Source organism: Olea europaea, chromosome 3, assembly GCF_002742605.1.
Source record: "Olea europaea var. sylvestris chromosome 3, O_europaea_v1, whole genome shotgun sequence".
In the NCBI taxonomy this organism is placed as follows: Eukaryota; Viridiplantae; Streptophyta; class Magnoliopsida; order Lamiales; family Oleaceae; genus Olea; species Olea europaea.
In genome coordinates this window covers 3,409,856-3,427,715 of record NC_036239.1, presented here as the reverse complement: position 1 = coordinate 3,427,715, position 17,860 = coordinate 3,409,856, and the positions used below count along the sequence as shown (strand labels likewise).

At 36.1% G+C, this 17,860-nt stretch overlaps 1 long non-coding RNA gene across 8 annotated transcripts; it reads right to left on the bottom strand.

Moving 5' to 3' along the window:
* Positions 1-1,811: 1,811 nt before the first annotated feature.
* Positions 1,812-7,519, bottom strand: LOC111382416. 8 transcript variants are annotated; one of them, XR_002700509.1, is made up of 6 exons: positions 7,376-7,519; positions 6,972-7,048; positions 5,135-5,477; positions 4,987-5,037; positions 4,352-4,402; positions 1,812-4,152 (listed from the first exon to the last, which is right to left on the bottom strand). It is a non-coding gene; the product is annotated as an uncharacterized LOC111382416 (long non-coding RNA). The 8 variants fall into 8 exon arrangements; XR_002700505.1 differs by having other exon boundaries at positions 4,987-5,477; XR_002700508.1 differs by lacking the exons at positions 4,987-5,037; positions 5,135-5,477 and having other exon boundaries at positions 1,812-2,117; positions 3,350-4,152.
* Positions 7,520-17,860: the final 10,341 nt, after the last annotated feature.

Sequence of the window (17,860 nt, the reverse complement as noted above, 5' to 3'; positions counted from 1 at the left end):
ACAATGCAGTGGAATTGTGGAAATAATTTTAAATTACAAATCGAAACACTCAAACACGGCCAAATTATTATACAAATAAACGTGTTCCATTAATCCATTTCATTCGTTTCATCTGGAAACAATTCTGTCTAGCCGACTCCAGCGGCTCCACTGCTCCAGCAGTCCAGCCAGTCTGAAATCAATGAAAATAAATACAAGCTTCATAGACATAAAGGACACCTTTTTTTACACTAGTAGTCGAACAATTCATGAAATATTACCTTCATCGATGCAAAACGGCAGTTCAGTTGTGGCGGCCTGCGGAGTGCGGACTTGGGTGGGGGAAAATTGGGGTTTCAAGTTTCGACTTTGGGGATATTTGATACACTAATCCAGGAGATGTGGCCACCGGTGGAGGACTGGAAGTAGAAGAGCCGGCGAGAGTCCGACGGAGCTTCGAGAGAACTCAGAGAAGCAGCCAAGCAGGCGACCCTGAGGCGAGAGATGGGGAGAGAGACGCGATTTTGATTAGGTTTTGATTAGATTTTTGATTTCAAACGAGTTTGGTTAGATGTTGATTTCAAACGGGTTATTTAATTGATGGGTCTGGGTCGGTAAACGGGTTATGGGCTATGGTTACTTCACTTGGGCTGCTGTTAACTGGGACTTAAAAAAAAAAAAAAATTGGGCCAGCCCAAAAGTTCAGTGCGGGCATCTGCCCGCACTGGGCCTAATGGGGCTCCGCCCCTGCAAGTGTGTATATATACAAAGATGCAACTAGCAGCAAACTAATCTATAACAGAAAATGCTGTACAAAGACTTAAATACCCTTAGGCTAACATGACTTAATACTCCCCCCTCAAGATGGAGAATATATGTTTAGTATTCCCATCTTGTCTAACAATGACTTGAATTTGGCTCCCCCCAACGGTTTAGTTAATAATCTGTCAATTGACCTTGTGAAGCCATATGTAACATTTTTACTTCTCCTACCTGCACTTTATCCCTTATAAGGTGACAATCAATTTTTATATGTTTCGTTCTTTCATGGAACATTGGATTGCTGGCTATGTGTATGGCGGATTGATTATCACAGAAAAGCAACGCTGCCTTAGTGTGTACAACACTCAAATCACTGAGTATGTTTTTCAACCAACTCAATTCACAAACTGCAGTTGTCACGGAACGATATTCTACTTCGGCTGATGATCTTGACACCGTGTGTTGTTTCTTATACTTCCAAGACGCTAGTGCATTTCCCATAAATATGCAATAGCCTGTAATCGACCTCATTGTATCCAAACAAGCTGCCCAATCTGTATCACAAAATCCTTTGAGCTGTAGATCAGATTTGCTACTAAAAAATAGACCTTGTCCGGATGTCCCCTTCAAGTATCTCAATACACGGTGCACCGCTTCCAAATGGGACTATTTTGGTGACTCAAGGAATTGGCTAAGGACCTGTACTGCATATGATAAACCAGGCCTTGTTATTGTCAAGTACAATATCCTTCCTACCAACCTTCGGTGCATACTTGGATCTTCAACACTTTTCCCTCCATCTTTGCTCAACTTTAAATTATGTGGTAAAGGAATCTTTGCTGGTTTAGCCCCAAGATAACCATCATCTGCCAAGATTTCCAACGCATACTTTCTTTGACAAATGAATATGCCCTTGGAGGTCCTCGCCTAGAAAATACTTCAGAAGCCCCAAGTCTTTTAACCTGAATTGATCATTTAAGTCCTTNTGGTTGCATCTCCTACAAGCACCATAAAGAGGATCATTTAAGGAAGGTTTAACAATTGATCCATCAATGAATCCTTCCTTATTATTGACGCTGAGCGCCATAATAACAGCAGGGCTCCACGTTGCGTAATTTTCCTCGGTGAGCATGACATTGGTGAGTTGCATTTCTGTATTATCGCCATGATGCAAATAATACGGACTGCTTGAATCACTTATCAATCAATCAACGAGAGCAGCCATATCTCCAGTTACCACTTCATCAGCAGACAATCTGATCGATGAATTCGTTTAATTGGACTGATTTTTGATCTTTGATTGAGCACTTGATTCACTTGCCATTGCAGAGAAGCATCAATGCTCTGATACCATGAGAAGTTAGCTGTAGAGTATTCTAGAATTGAAAGGGTAAGAGAATATGGCGGGAAAGAAATCTCAATTCACATTGCATGACTTTGAACTGTACAAGTGTATATATATATACAAAGATGCAACTAGCAGCAAACCGATCTATAATAAAAAAATGCTGTACAAAGACTTAAATACCCTTAGGCTAACATGACTTAATAGAATATATGTGAGGGTTCAACAGACAAACAACGCCTATGGCAAAAATATCAGAAGACAAAATGAAAAATATTGGAGAATGAAAATTTAAAATTGGGTTTTGAAATGGATTGCTGCCTCTTGAAGGTTTGATTATAGATACCACAAAGTGGTGTTCGCAGTTTCCCAAAGGTCCCAGCAAATGCAGAGAGAGAAAATGTGAAAAAGTATGCAATTTCGCGACTGTGGAGAGAGAAGTAACGGGAGGCAAGCTCTATAAATAGAGACATACTAGGTACAATTACTTTGATGGCAACTATAACAACCCTCTCACATTAGGGGTGGGGTCTGCGATTAAAATAATAGTGGCCCCATGTTCTGTGAGAGGGTGGTAAAAGTGTGGTTCTGTACACAAACTTTTTCATTTTTATATACATTAGTACATCTTTTTCTATAAAACTAGTGATACATCTTTTTCTTTAAAACTAGTGAGGTGAACATACGTTGCACGTTGTTTGATTAATTTTAAAATTAAGTGTATTAAATTTGAGAGAAATTCATTTATAAACATGAAATATAATCATAAATTGGTTGAAATTGACTTACTTTTTATCTCTTTTCTTTTTATACTTGATTCTTGATACAAACATTTGGTATTCATTGTATTTAACTTTTCGTTACGACTATCTATTTATTGAAGTTAGTTATATACTGTTAAAGTTTATAATATTTTGTATCCAATTTTATTAAATGTACAGGTGTAAACATCATAGTAATATAGTTCTTTGTCACAAAATAAGCAGACAATTGTCAATGTTTATATACTTTTATTATACGGGATATAATTGTGAGAAACTCAATTTAAAGGATGATTTCTACTTTATAAGATCAAATTAGTTAAATGTTATTTTATTAATGAATCACTTAACTAAGCAATGAAGTGATTCATACATTTGGAATATTAAATTGACAACAAACATAAGTAGGCAAATATCGGGCAACCTGCTATTTCACGTAATAATCTCATATCAAAATTGACAACAAACATGTTGTCGCACCAGGCTTGCCTGTGCGGTTTACCTGATTGGCATGATTTGCAGGCTATTGCGTCAGCTCGAGGGTTTATCTAGTGCGCACTCGAAGGGTAACGGCTGCGGGTTCCCTCGTCATTAAAAAAAAAAATGACAACAAACATATATAAACAAATATCAAGCAAAATATATAGCAGTCAAAATCCACTTACGGTCTCCCATAAAGCGGATAGGTTGCTTTTTCCTAGAGTAGTCTAGAAGTGCTTATTGGTAACAATCATGGAGTTAGTATCTCACCGTGAATAGAATCGTCTTCCAAATCAATAATATCCTTTTTACCTATCAAAATAATAATAATAATCTCTCTTAGGCACTGGAGTGCAGCTTCAGTGCAGAGCAGCAAGGTCAGCACCAACATAGCCATGAGTATTTTTTGCTATTCTTTCCAAAACAATCTGCACCATCAGAATATTATTATCCTATAATGTTGTCCTTCTTTCCTAGAGACATTAAATCAAAAGCAAGATGTACGCTCTCATTAGAACATCTTCAATTCCTCCTACATCGAGAAATTTGAAAGCAACAGCATAACATTGATGAATAAGGAAATTACTTTAAACAAATGAAACACATGGTCAATTAAATGTTCTGAACATCAATCATTGAACAAAGATGAATATTCAACAGTTTTTGGTACTGATTTCTAACCTTTGACGCCCTTCAAACCTATAATTCTCCATAAAATTGGGTTGAAACTGAAAGTAGGATATGTTAACTTTAGTTTTTTCCTTGAGATCAAATTTAAACTCAGTTCATCCCGAAATAACATTGGTCTACCCAACTTGACGAAACCTGTCAAAAGAAGTAAAAGTTTTGTGATTACTTCTTAGAAGTTTGGATCATTATATAAAGGCAGTTACCTCTTTACTCTATCTTAATTCAACCATGAAAGGCTTGATACAATAGGGCTTAGATAAAGATAGTGACAAATTTTACACATGATATCAGTCGAAACAATAGCATTGAAGGGGGGAAATTATGACAACATCACCTGAGGCATCTGTCATGCACCAGGAACATTCAATTTGGACACAACAAAGACCTGAAAGCAAATTGCAAAAAATTATCATCGTTCTTTGAATCTACCCATTAACAATGTCATTTTAAGAAAATAGCTTCATCCAAAATTATATGCTATCAACTTTCATCATATGGAGGCGTGGAGTTCAATGTTATTTACTACATTCTATACCCTTAAAAATATTTTCATGATTAGAGAAATTTGCATTGAAAGAAACTGATCATAATCCTACCAGAAGCAGTAACATATACATGTAATAGTTCGTCTTCAGCAGTATGTTACTGGTCAAAGATGAGTCCTCCAAGTCAACTACGTGCTTCGACAACTTCATAACGTAACTCAATACGCGATGTCTTTATTAATATACTTGAATCTCACTTGATGAAAATTCCTATAATATCTTTCCATCGTCTAAACTTGAATATAGCTAATTTGAAAAGAATATGATGCTTTTTGAAAAGGGTGCGTAAATTAATACGTGCAAACATAGCTAGAGACACATAAGAGAATAGTAAGGTAGAGAAATAAGACATCATATATTCGAAAGAAATTATTAATATACATATGAGGATAAAATGAAAAAAAAAATCATAGAAAATCTATACTCTAATGATTGGAGTCGAAACCATCAACACCGCCTCCACCAACTCTGTTGCCTGTGTAAGATGGAAGTGTATCTTGCATTTGGTTCATTGGCACAAAAATAGTTGTAATAGAAGTGAGATTGAAATTATGGGAGGGAGAGAACCAGACAATATGTTTTCACTTAATCCAATGTATTCAGTTGTCCAAATTCATTTGTAATCCTCCCAATAAGCCTGTTGGAGGAAAGCTTGAAAATCTCCAGGGATGAAACCCAAAAATACTCGGGATTTCACCTACAGTACTATTTCTTGGAGCTTGAATCAGCCGAAGCTTTGGCAAAGATCCAAGTTCTATTGAAAAATATTCCCATAAAGATTATTCCATGAAAGGCAAATCTCGATGAGATTAGAAGAAGAAGACAGATTGACAAGAATTTCTCCATCAAATGAGTCATTTCTTAGCCATAAGAATCTCAATCTTCTCAACTTTGCAAGTTCTCGACGAATGTTTTCTGTAAAGAAGTTGTTATCAAGAATAAGTTAATTTAAAATATGTAAGATTTTCAATGTATGGGGACAGAGATCCTGTTAGTTTCTGATGCTGCAGATTCAAGTTTGTAATTTGTTGATGTCTTCTAGTGCAATCAACACCAGGCCAGTGGCAAAAATGTGCAAATTCATTCCAAGAAATTGAGAAAATTGAAGGGATAATCAATTATTTTAATATCGATTTCAAGAAGTGCTAGCGTCTCTATTGCATTTGCATTTTGTGAATTAATGGACACAAGAAAAAAGCATAAGAACAAACAGAAGAGTAATGCTTTTGTCATTAAGGTAAATTGTTTAACTTAAAGTAACATTGCCAACTTCATCTAGGTGTTGATTGGGGAGTGCAGGGTACAAAGGTTTCTTGGAGCCAGGCTAATGGGAGTGGTATGGCTTTTATTAGGCCCTTGTTTGAGCCACATTATTTTGCTTAGAATGAATTTTCGAATAATGTATTGATGGAAAATGTGTGGTTAAAAAATAAAGAAAGTTTTGGATTTGCATGTAATGTTATTTTATTGAAAAATGTGTGTTTGAAATGATGTCAAATTATTGTTTAAGAATGTATTTTTTTTTTTAAATGTGGCTCAAACATGCCCTCGCATTATATAGGTGGAGATGATGGGCTCATTGGTCCCCATAAGACATGCCTTTTATTCTAAGTAGTCAATAGACTCAATACAATAAACCCTTTTGAGAACGAACGATATGGTGGTCTATTTTTCTCAATGGGGTAACTCTACAAGTCGTCCTATCGTGTTCACAATAAGAGACTCCTAAGAAGGGATTTCCATTGTAATACAATTGTTAGACGATGGTGAATGTAACTCATTACTAAAATTGACTTGTGCAATAACAGTACCCAAAATTGATTTGTACAATAACAGTAACCAATCCTAATATACTTATAAACCCACAAGACGTGTCACAAAAGCAATTGACACTCAAAATGAATCGTTTTTCTTAGTTTTGACATAACAAATTATAATATTATGATTAGCATTTTAGACGAAATGGAGGAATAATAAGAGTTGGAAGGAAAATTCATTGGCAGTTCATTTCCCCTGGTGCGTACAACCTTCAATTTGTTTACATGTTTCACGCTTGCCTATTCCTTTCTAGATCGCGTATCGCTCATCAAGTCAATTTGTTTGGTAAAATGTAAATGATTGTCTCATCTATAGATTCCCTTCTCATGCTTCATTGCCTAAAAAACAATAACAAATTCCGTTTCATAACACCCCATAAGATTCAAATAAGACAGAGGAACTTGCTGTAATATTTTTCAAACTGCAACTGCAATTATTCATAACACACAAAGATAGAATCTTAGTCAATCACCTTTCCTTTCACTCTTTTTAACTCCAGTAATTAATACATAACAATCAAATTCAGCAAATTGATCACTACCTAAAAAATATCATCCTAGGTCTACAAAACAACAAATCAATCGCAATTACCTTATATTTTGTTAGGTTAGGTGGTCATTCTTTTTCTCTAAACTCATCTTCATTAACTGCAATCCCAACATTCTTGTCTAAAATCACCAAAAATAAAAAATCAAATTAACTCAAAATAAATTGGTGCAAAATGCATTACGAACAAGGGAAAATGTGAAAAGGCGTATTTGTGTTTGATAAATAGCAAGGTGTTATCCATACACCATTTGCGGTCAAAACAACTGGATGAAATTGGCATAGAGCATACAATGAAATTATTATAGCTGAAGACTTTAATATTTAAAGGGTATAATGCTAAATGAAGAAAGACTAACATGAAAAAATCAACGAAATACATTTTGCCCTTAAAAAATAGAATAAATTCAAAATTCAATAATTGAGAAATAAAAAGGAAACAATATAACCTTGAGAAAGCAAGCTCCAGCAGGAAGTATGAAAAGCAATATTGGACTTCAATCAAGCAGATGCAATAATGCTATGGAGTGGCAACATTGACTTCAGAATTTCCACCGCAGAAACAATCCTGCATTTGCTATTAACTAATTAATCCCTAGTTTGCCCCCATTTTGTGGAAAAATTAATGGGTGAAAGAGTGTATTTTTTTTTTTTAAATAAGTGGTTAAAAAAAGGAAAAATTTTCGATTTACGTGTAATACTATTTTATGAAAAATTATGTACTTGAAAATAGGAGAGATAAAAATGAAATATAATGAAATGAAAAATAATGGAGGCCAAACGGGGCTAAGAAAATAATTTTCAGCATAAACATCAACAGTAATCTTTTTTTCTTTCCGTTTCAACCTTGAACCTCGAGAGGAAATATACGGAAATGACTTTTGGACTGTAGCAAATTTTAACATCGACCTTTGACCCATTAAATGAATTAAAAAAATTAAGTTAAAATATAACTTTACACTAAAAGGACGATTTTACCCTTCAAGACTACTGACTGTTTGAAAGTTTCCTCTCTAACCGATCAACTCAAAAAAAATCGACGCCACAATTGTCAGAAAAACTGACCGATCAAGCACTGGTCGAAACCACCAACGTCATAGTGATTTCAATTGACAACCAGAAGCACGTATTTACCATCGGGCGAACTATTTCGGTTAGTTTTCTTACAGCTTGTATTTTTTGTTCCAGTTTTAATTCATTGAATTATTTGTGTTAGATGAAGATGCATGAGTAGCTAGATTGTCGATCATGCTGGGATGAAAATGTTAATTTTTTGTAATTTTTGGACCTCTCCATCATCGACAATGGTGATTTTCGGCGAAATATCGTAAAAGACGGTGACTGTTAATAGTCGGATCGATCCGATTGTTAACTGTCCGCCCGACTGTTAACAGTCGATTCAGACTGTTAACAGTCATGGCCCTACCGTTAACAATCAATGAGCCGACGACAGTTAACAGTCAACAGTCGGCTTAGATTGTTAACAGTCTGCAATTTTGTTAAAATATATATATATTTAATTTTTATTTTTGTTATCAATTTTTATAATTAATTTATTTTTTATTTTATTAAATAGTAATTATGTTATTTATTTAATTTTTATAATTGTCTTTTATTTATATAATTTAATAATTGAATATTATCTAAAATTAACAATTTATTTTGTTCCTTTTATTTTTTTTTATGAAATAATGTTTGATTTTTTTTTTCAAATTTATTTAAATTATATAAATATTCTTTAAATTTTTAAAAATGTATTTAATTTGAAATTCTTTGTTCGTAAATATATTTTTCAAATGATTACAAGATTAATTTTCTTTATAATTAATTTATTTTAATTTGATTAAATAATAATTGCCTTTTTTATATAATTTTTTTTTTATAATTGCCTTTTTTTATATAATTTAATAATTGAATAGATAATGTTGTCCGAAATTAATAATTTATTTTGTTCCTTTTATTTTGCTTTTATGAAATAATTTTTGATTTTTTTTCTAATTTATTTAAATAATATTTATATTCTTTAATTTTTTTTAAAAATGTATTTAATTTGAAATTTTTTTTGTAAATATATTTTCCAAATGTAATATACAAGATTAATTTTCTTTATAACTAAATTATTTTAATTTTTAAATTTGTATTGAATTTATTTTGTTATTAGCATCAATGTTTTGCGTATTGTATGGTAGTTAGAATTCGGTTGCCTTGATTTTTTAAGATTATGCGTTACTTTATTATCTCTTATTCAATGTTATAACATTTGAATTTTTGCAGGATGGAGTATCATTTAGATGGGGAGTTGAGACGGATGACGGGGAAAGCTACTTGGAACAGTAGCTTTGAGAGTTTTACTGCGGTGTTGAAGCTGCTTGATGATTATCACGGAGATATGCTACAACAGTCCTTATTGCGGCCACTATACCAGATGCGAGAGGTGCAGTACTCAGGATAGATCATCGATGCACTTCTATGTCGGCTTCTGAGGCCAATCGACGGCGATTCCCTCCACTTCGAACTTGGGGCAAGGTCGTCAGTTTCTCGATGTATGAGTTTAGCTTGATCACTAGACTGAGGATTACGGGCGATGATACAGCCATTGAGAAGCAATAGGTTGCACGAGATGTACTTCCAGGGACATGGGTCGGTGCATATACCCGAGTTGATGGTCGCGATCAAGGGGTGCGACCAGATGCTAGATAGATTGAAACTTGGGCTGGTATACATCCTTGAGAGTGTGATGAGGTGTCATCACAAGAAGACTGTCATCGACATTTTTCATTTGGAAATTGTTGACGACATCGATGCGTTCAACAACTATCCATGGGGCCGAATATGCTAAAAGACGCCGTACATGTCTTCACCAGATTACACTCGAAGCCCAAGGGGTCAATGCGTAAATACGATACATATGGATTGCCCTTAGCGGTGCAGGTAAATATTTAATATAATTAAAGTGAAAGTTTTAGTATATTACATTTATGCATAATAAGTGTATGTGTTGCAGATTTGGGTGTATGAGACAATCCCTGCACTGGGGGCCCGCTTCGCGAAGTGAGGAGAGACAAGATGCCCTCGGATGCATCATTGGAGATCGTCACAAGCGGATGAATGTCCCACTGGGAAACAGTTATTGGCCCTCCTCGACGATCTTCAGGTAAGTATTATGCATTTGTGATTTATAATATACGTAGTTTGAAATCTGTTTACATAATCGGTAACTAGTTGAAATGGCAATATGTCAGCTTGAAATAATACCTGAGTTGACGTCGTTGATGGAAGAAAAGACTCGGGATATTGTGCAGAATTTAGGCGTTCCGCACACCTAAGACGAGAAGATGTCTGATCCGAGCCTGGACCGAGATTGGGTATGTGAATTAAATATAATTTATTAAATATCGTCGACGTATAAATTTATTGAATAATTTTTAATGTTATTCATGTAAGAGGGTGGTCCAGCTGATCGACAATTACCTCCGTCGAGGGTATCACCGTCACCATTGGCATCACCTCCGTCGAGAGTATCGTTTCCGCTGAGAGCATCGTCGCCACCGTCCAGGGTATTTCCTTCTCCCTCGTCTAGACACGTCCCCCGTGTATCTCCGACACACAGTGATGATTTGTATGCCAGTCTGACTAAAATTATAGCGGAGGAGATCGGCGCGCTACGACGAGAGTTGACGGAGAGGGTCGATAATCTGGGACGAGAGTTGACAGTGAGGGTCGACGATATGGGACGAGAGTTAACAGGGAGGGTTGACGATTTATTCCATGATGTTGGAATGCTACGGTCTTGCGTTGTCGACCTTCAAGATACGGTAGCGGTACTTAGAAGAGATTTAGCCGCTAGGCGATGTGCAGACAAAGGGGATGGTGGAGATGATGATCGAGAGGGTGGCAGAGATGGTGATGGAGAGGTGGGTCACCCACATTTTTAGCATGATGAGATATTAGAGTTATTGTGGTTGTTTATGGAGGGGGAGAGGATGGCCCCGATGGGGATGGAAGAGGGGACGACGGAAGGGGTGGTCCCGATGGGAGGGGCGGAGGAGGTGGCGACGGAGGGAGAGGTCCCGATGGGGGGCGGAGGTGGTGGCCAAATGAGAGGGGTGGATGAGGTGGCGACAGAGGTCGAGAGGACGTCCGTCGTGATTGAGAGTAAGAGACATGCTGTTGATGAGACGGAGCAGGTGGTCGGCAAGAGGTTGAGAGTGCTGTCACAGTATGTTGTTTCCCCCTTCACAGCTGAGGTTAAGAGGAGGACGTTCATCGATGGACGCACCCGAACTTATTCAGGGAGGTGGACAATGCCAAGTAGAAAGCGTTCGAGACGGAGTAGAGGAGAATTATCACCGAGTAAGTATTGTATGATTTTAATAAAGCACTGTACGCTAACTCCTCTATACTTATTTTAACATTTCTTTGTTTTTTCAGAGCTAGCTGCACGATAGATAACCGGACGGTCTCGGACGCTTATAAGTGATTCCACGATATCATCACTTCGGGAGTTAGGCTCCCCGACGATGTAAGTGAACTATTCATTTCGTGCTTTTTATGTATACGTCACTTTGTGTTTATTAAATGAATAACTCATACTTTTTTGTGTTTCTTGATGCAGCACATCGACATGGCCATGGACTTGCTGCGAGATCGAGCTCAAAGACATCCAAAATCATTTGACGTCCATGGTCGAGTCATATTAAACACTGAGTTCCTGCGTGTCGTTACCATAGAGTATCAGTCGCTCCAACTCATAGGTAACGAGTACACGATGCCAGAATATATGTTCGAGTGGGTCATAGGAATGTCACCGAGTGTCGGGGAAAAATCATGGGAGCGTTGTACACATATGTACATTCCAGCGTGCATCAATAAGTACTATGTTACGCTGGAGATCGTTTTTGCTGACACGACTATATATGTCTATGACCCAGATCATTCATGTTTGACACTAGGTCAGTTGGAGTAAAATCTGGAGTCCGTAGCTGTAATTGTTCCTATGATGGCCAGACGAGCAGGGATGACTGTACAAGACAGATTGCGAATTGTTCGGAACACAACGATAACGCGACAGTCCATAAGGTAAGTGTTTGAACTTTATTGTTTTCATATTTCAGATTTAATTTTTTAGCTACACATTACTGAACCGATCCATTCTTATTCAATTGTAGTGGCGACTGCGGTATATTTGTCATTAAGTACGTTGAATTTTTAAGTATAGGACATAAGGTTGATGAAATCAACCAATCGTGGAAACAGAACTGGAGAAAGAAGATAGCTTGTGATTTGTTCGATTTTAATGGTGACCCGTAAATTTGTATTAAATATATGTAACATTCGAATTGTAAATTTAATTATTTTTTGTAATTATAAAATAATTGTAAATTTGTGTTCAATGTATATAACATTCACATTGAAAATTTAATTTTTTTGTGATTATGAAATAATTGTAAATTTGTGTTCAATGATATAACATTCACATTGAAAATTTAATTATTTTTCTGTAAGTTGATTTTTTGTTATTTTACACATATGCCGAGTATAGAACTAATTTTTTCATATGAATCATTATAGATACCATTTATCAAGAATAAATATTCAACATTGAAAATTTATGAAGAACAAATATTGAACAGTGTAAAGTAAACGAAAATATTATTCATTTAACGTACCTGTCTAATTGTCATTTAGGGGAATTTGACTGGTACAAAATTGTTGAGTATGCCATATGGCTCTGCACCTGCCACACCTATGCGGTCGAGAAAACTCTCCGGTAGATAGTATTCTAGATGTACTTGGACGTCCAGGACCATGCGGTTCAATCGCTTGTGGCAACAAATCATGAAACGGGAGAATGTGCTCGGGAACTTCCCACTCGACTTCATTCGGCAGAGAAAATATAGTCCAGCATATGCTGTTCTCCAAAATCCAGTCGTATAATACAAAGAACATAACTTTCTCGCTGCAAAACCTCGATACATGGCCACCGCAACTATATGCTCACATGAAAAACTCTCCAACTGAAATCTCGTACAAGTGCATGTGTTATCAGTCAAGTCCACCATATATACCGTATTACGTGCACATTGCACGGAGAAGTGGAACTCATCTAGTGCTTCCACATTCTACTTTCTCGCAACTTCTGCCACCTTAAAGAGTTTCTCCTCTTGAGCTGGAGCCAGCACGCTAGTGCAACTCTGTGATACCACACGTCGGTCATGAAACCACTGTTGTAGTTTGTTACGAATATTCTTAATCATTGCGAGAATTGGTAACTCTCGATCCTTCTTAAACAATGCATTGAGAGACTCCGCGTTATTCGACGTCATCGTGTTGTATTGACGTCCTAGAAAGTATGACCGCGCCCAATGATTAATCCCCATGTTCGTCAGATACTCCAACGTCGATAATGATTTACTTCCTATCTCGAACATTAACTTATTACACTCTTCAGTACTGTAAGTTTCGACTGCTCTCCTGAACAATGAAACGATATCTTTGCCCCGATACCTATTCTTCAAATTACCTTGTACATGGTACATGCAATACCCGTAATGTGCCTCGGAAAAAATTTCAGCGATACCATTTATTATAGACTGTCCCCGATAGGTTACAAAGGCAAGGTCTTCGACTTCCCCGACCACTTTCCTTTGTTTCAAAAAGAACCAACGCATGGATAGATCATTCTCACTGTCGACTATGCCGAATGCAATAAGATAAATTTGGATATTGGCGTCTTGACATGTAGCAATAATTAATTTGCCTCGTATTTAGCTTTCAGAGTTGTACTATCAACTATAATTACTTGTCACATTGCATTTCGAAAATCTCGAATACATCGTCTGAAAACCATGAAGAAATACTTAAAACAATTACCGCTCCCCGTCTCAATAAAAAATGTCATGCCAGGATTAGTTGTCCCCATGTTTTGACAATACCTGGACAATTTAGCATAGCTCTCCTCAATCGATCCCATAAATTCTCCAACGCACATTCTTTAGCCTTCCAGACTTTCTAGTAACTCATGATCACTCCATACTCTCGACAAATGTCGTTAATGATGTTCGAAGGTCTATAGATCGTCCGTGGGTCCTAATACTTGTACATTATTTATCGACCAATAAATCATGCTCGAGCTTGCCTGTGATCATTTCGACAAATTCCCACTTCGTAAGTATGTTCCCATGCATATTTGCGAACTACAAAGCACTTATTCATGTCCATCTTAGTCGCTCTCAAGCACCAATTGCAATTGTCGTCAACGCAGGCAACTGTCAACAATGACTTGGTTGATTTTTTTACCTTGAACTCAAAGTTATATTTTAATGCCATCAGGTACACAACTTTCTGCAAATTTTTCTTGATTTCAAATAGTTGCTCGACATACAAATCGTCATCATCGGGAGCCACGAAGAATTGGAGGACGGTCCACTTGTTCCACCCCTTGAGCTCCCACCTCACTCAGGTCTCTGTCGGGATAAAACAATTAAATTTTCATTTGTAAATTCATTTATATTTTCATTGTCCTCAACTGTCGACGAAATTCTGTGCGTAACAGTGATTTTACGATCAGCAGCAACTATCTCGGGAATAACCACATCATCTGCAAGAACTATCTCCACTGTCTCCCAAAAATCTCGATTATTATTACTTGCTCCATTTGAATCTTCGCGTTCACATTCGACAACATCATTCTTAACTAAAGTCACACCAAGAACAGTTAGAGTCCTATGCATTTTATTTAATTCTAAGAGATAATTCAATTCAGCATCATTAGTAATAAATATAGGTGGCATCGGAATTGACGAATCCCCATAACCATTGAATAAATATCTCAGTTGCATATCATACTAAGAAGAATTAGCATTCAGCTTATTTTGTAAATTCTGGTACACTTCCGCGTATGATGTACTCTCTGTTACGAAAATTGTAATACAACTACATACATCACTCGTCCATCTCTATTCCCATCTATTATTTTCATTCAGTTCGAAATCACCGAAATAACAGATCAGGATTATCAGATATGCATAACGATATAGAATTTTTAAATCAATTACAACAACAAAAATTCAGATATTTAACCAACTTGTAATTAAAATTATAAGACAATTGCCAAACAGAAATTAATAATAAAAAAATCGTAAAATAGTCGACTGTGGACTGTTTTACAGCCAACAGTCGGTTGTCGGCTGTCTAACAACCGACTATCTAAGTCAACTGTTAGACAGTCGTCTAACATTCGACAGTCAGTTGTTAGACAATCTTTTGACAGTCAACTGTCTGCGATCTAACAGTTTTCGTTATCATCCCACAGTTAATCGCCGAACTAATTATTTTGCGTATGACATTTTATTTTTCTATGGTTCTAAAGAAATAAATTATATATCTGTTGAAAAAAATTCTACTAATTACTGTGTTATTTAACTACTCAAACGTACACTAATTTACTGAAATCGAAAGTAAGCATGTGTAAAAATATACTTACCGATTTGAAGTAATTGATCTGAAAAAAATTCTGGTTTCGGCGTTTGAAATTTTTTGATATTTTGAGGTTCAAGCAGATGAAAAATGAGAGTTTTTCTGTGTTTGAAACTCGTTCTGCAGTTTTATAAGTGGAGAAGTGTTTGATTTTCAATTATTAACTAAAAGGGTAATAATGTCTTTTAAACTATTCAATATTTTGTAATTACATAATATATTTAAGGGTATTCAAATCTTTTACCATTCAAGAGGTTAATGTGATAATATTCAAGTTTTTAAAAGTCAAAGTGAAAATAAGGACATTCGACTAGGTCAATTTTAAAAGAACCCCTAAATCTCGACCTTTGCCACTTGAGCTATAGGTTTATTCAACAAATGAACCACACAATTATTCCAAGTGAATAACTAAAATTTATAATGGAAGACATATATGCAAATACATGTGACCTATACCTTGAAGTAGCGAGAGGGAAGTTTTTAACTGGAGAAGAAAAATGAGAAGTGGAGATGGGTTTAGGAGCTAGGGTTTTGGCAACAACCCCATTTATAAATAGTTCCAATGAGATCTTCTCTCGATCAAGAACAAAGGGGAAAAATAAGTTTCCAACTTTCCCTAACAATTTGTTAAAAAAGAAAAAGAAGCGAGCTCATTTAATTTTATATAGTTACTAATATCCACCTGAGGAAGAAAGAAGGAAACAAACTTTTCATGATTTAAAGAAGTGAGCTTGTTTAATTTTATACAGGCGACACTTGTTTCATGGGCTGCTGGGGCACATCCCGCGATTTACCTCCCTCACAAAGTTTGCCCCCCCGCGACATAGCCTAGTGGTGCAAAAGACAGGAGTGAGGTTATCTCACGCTTTTCTGGCAGTCGCAGTGTGAGGGTTCGATTCCTGAAACATGGAATTGGACTCCTTGTAGGCGCAGTGTACAGACAGCTCTTGTTCCCTAACCTGTTGGGGCACATCCTGCGATTTGCCTTCCTCACAAAACTCTAGAGGCGGGACGGTGGGGGACCTCACGGTTGGGGTTCAACCTCTTTTTTTATTTATTTAAGGAAACAAACTTTTCATGATTTAATTGTTCCAATGGTACTTAGCTTCATGTCTTTGATTGGCCATTGAACTTTAAAATACTGAGTTTTGATCACTGAATTTTAAAAAACGTCGAATTTTGGTCATTAAACTTAGGTCCATGTCTTTGATTGGTCACTGAACTTTGAAATGTCGTGTTTTGGCTAGTGAACTTTGAAAAATGTCGAGTTTTGATCATTGAACTTAAATCAATGTTTTTGATTGTTCACTGAAATTTAAAATGTTGAGTTTTCGCCACTGAATTCTGAAATATGCCGTACGTTACTCACTAACATAAATGTTGAATTTTGAAAAATATCAAATTTACAGTGAATAATGTACAACATTTTTCAAAGTTCAGTGAGTAATGTATAATATTTTTCAAAATTCAGGGAGTAATGTACAACATTTTTCAAAATTCAGTAGTTAAAATTCGAAATTTTAAATTTCAGTGAGCAATCGAAGATATAGACCTAAATTCAGTGACCAAAACTCAACATTTTTCAAAGTTCAGTGGCCAAAACTCGACATTTTAAAATTTAGTGACCAACCAAAGATACGAACCTAAGTTCAATGATTAAAACTCGACATTTCAAGGTTCAGTGTCCAATCAAAGATATGGACCTAAATTCAGTAACCACTGGAACAATTAACTCATTTTTCATATTTTGATTTTGACTTATGAGGTATGTATCAATTCTATTACATATACGTGCCACTTTTTCAACGAACTTTAGTTGACAATTTCTCCTCTTTAGTAGAAGCATCGTTGTTCTTATCTTCGTCAAACTTCCATCTGAGTAAAGGTGTCTTTGAGCAACCGTTCCTTTTCCTAGATGTTAATCCAACTTCTATCCTTAAGTGAACTCCGATGCTGAAAGCCCAGGTTTTCCGATGAGGCGGCTTACTTCGGTAAGTGTGGTTGTGAGACGGATCAATTTTGTCGACCAATTGAGATTGCGTGTGAAAATGGAGATGTTGAATGGAAAGACATGGGAATATCCTAAAAACGATGTTGTTAGGGTTGACGAAAGGAGATTTCGATACGTGTTCAGCATGAATAGTGTCCAAAGTTAGGCTATTTTATATTATAGCGATAGTGAAAATGAGTGGAGGAGGTGGAACCCTCATGAGGAAACTCAGTGCATCCTCGCCTTATCTTTTATTTTCAGCACGGTGCCTAAATGCCTTTAATTATCATAATATTATTTCATGGGAAATAATATAAAAATACCATTTTACCCCTTCTACATTAATCAAAAGAGGTCAACATTTTTCATGGTTAACTAACAATCAAATGGATGGTTTTCATCCACGTGGACTCCAGGTGTAAAGTTTTGAAAGGTTCGGCATTCTGAATGGTACAAATGAAAAGTT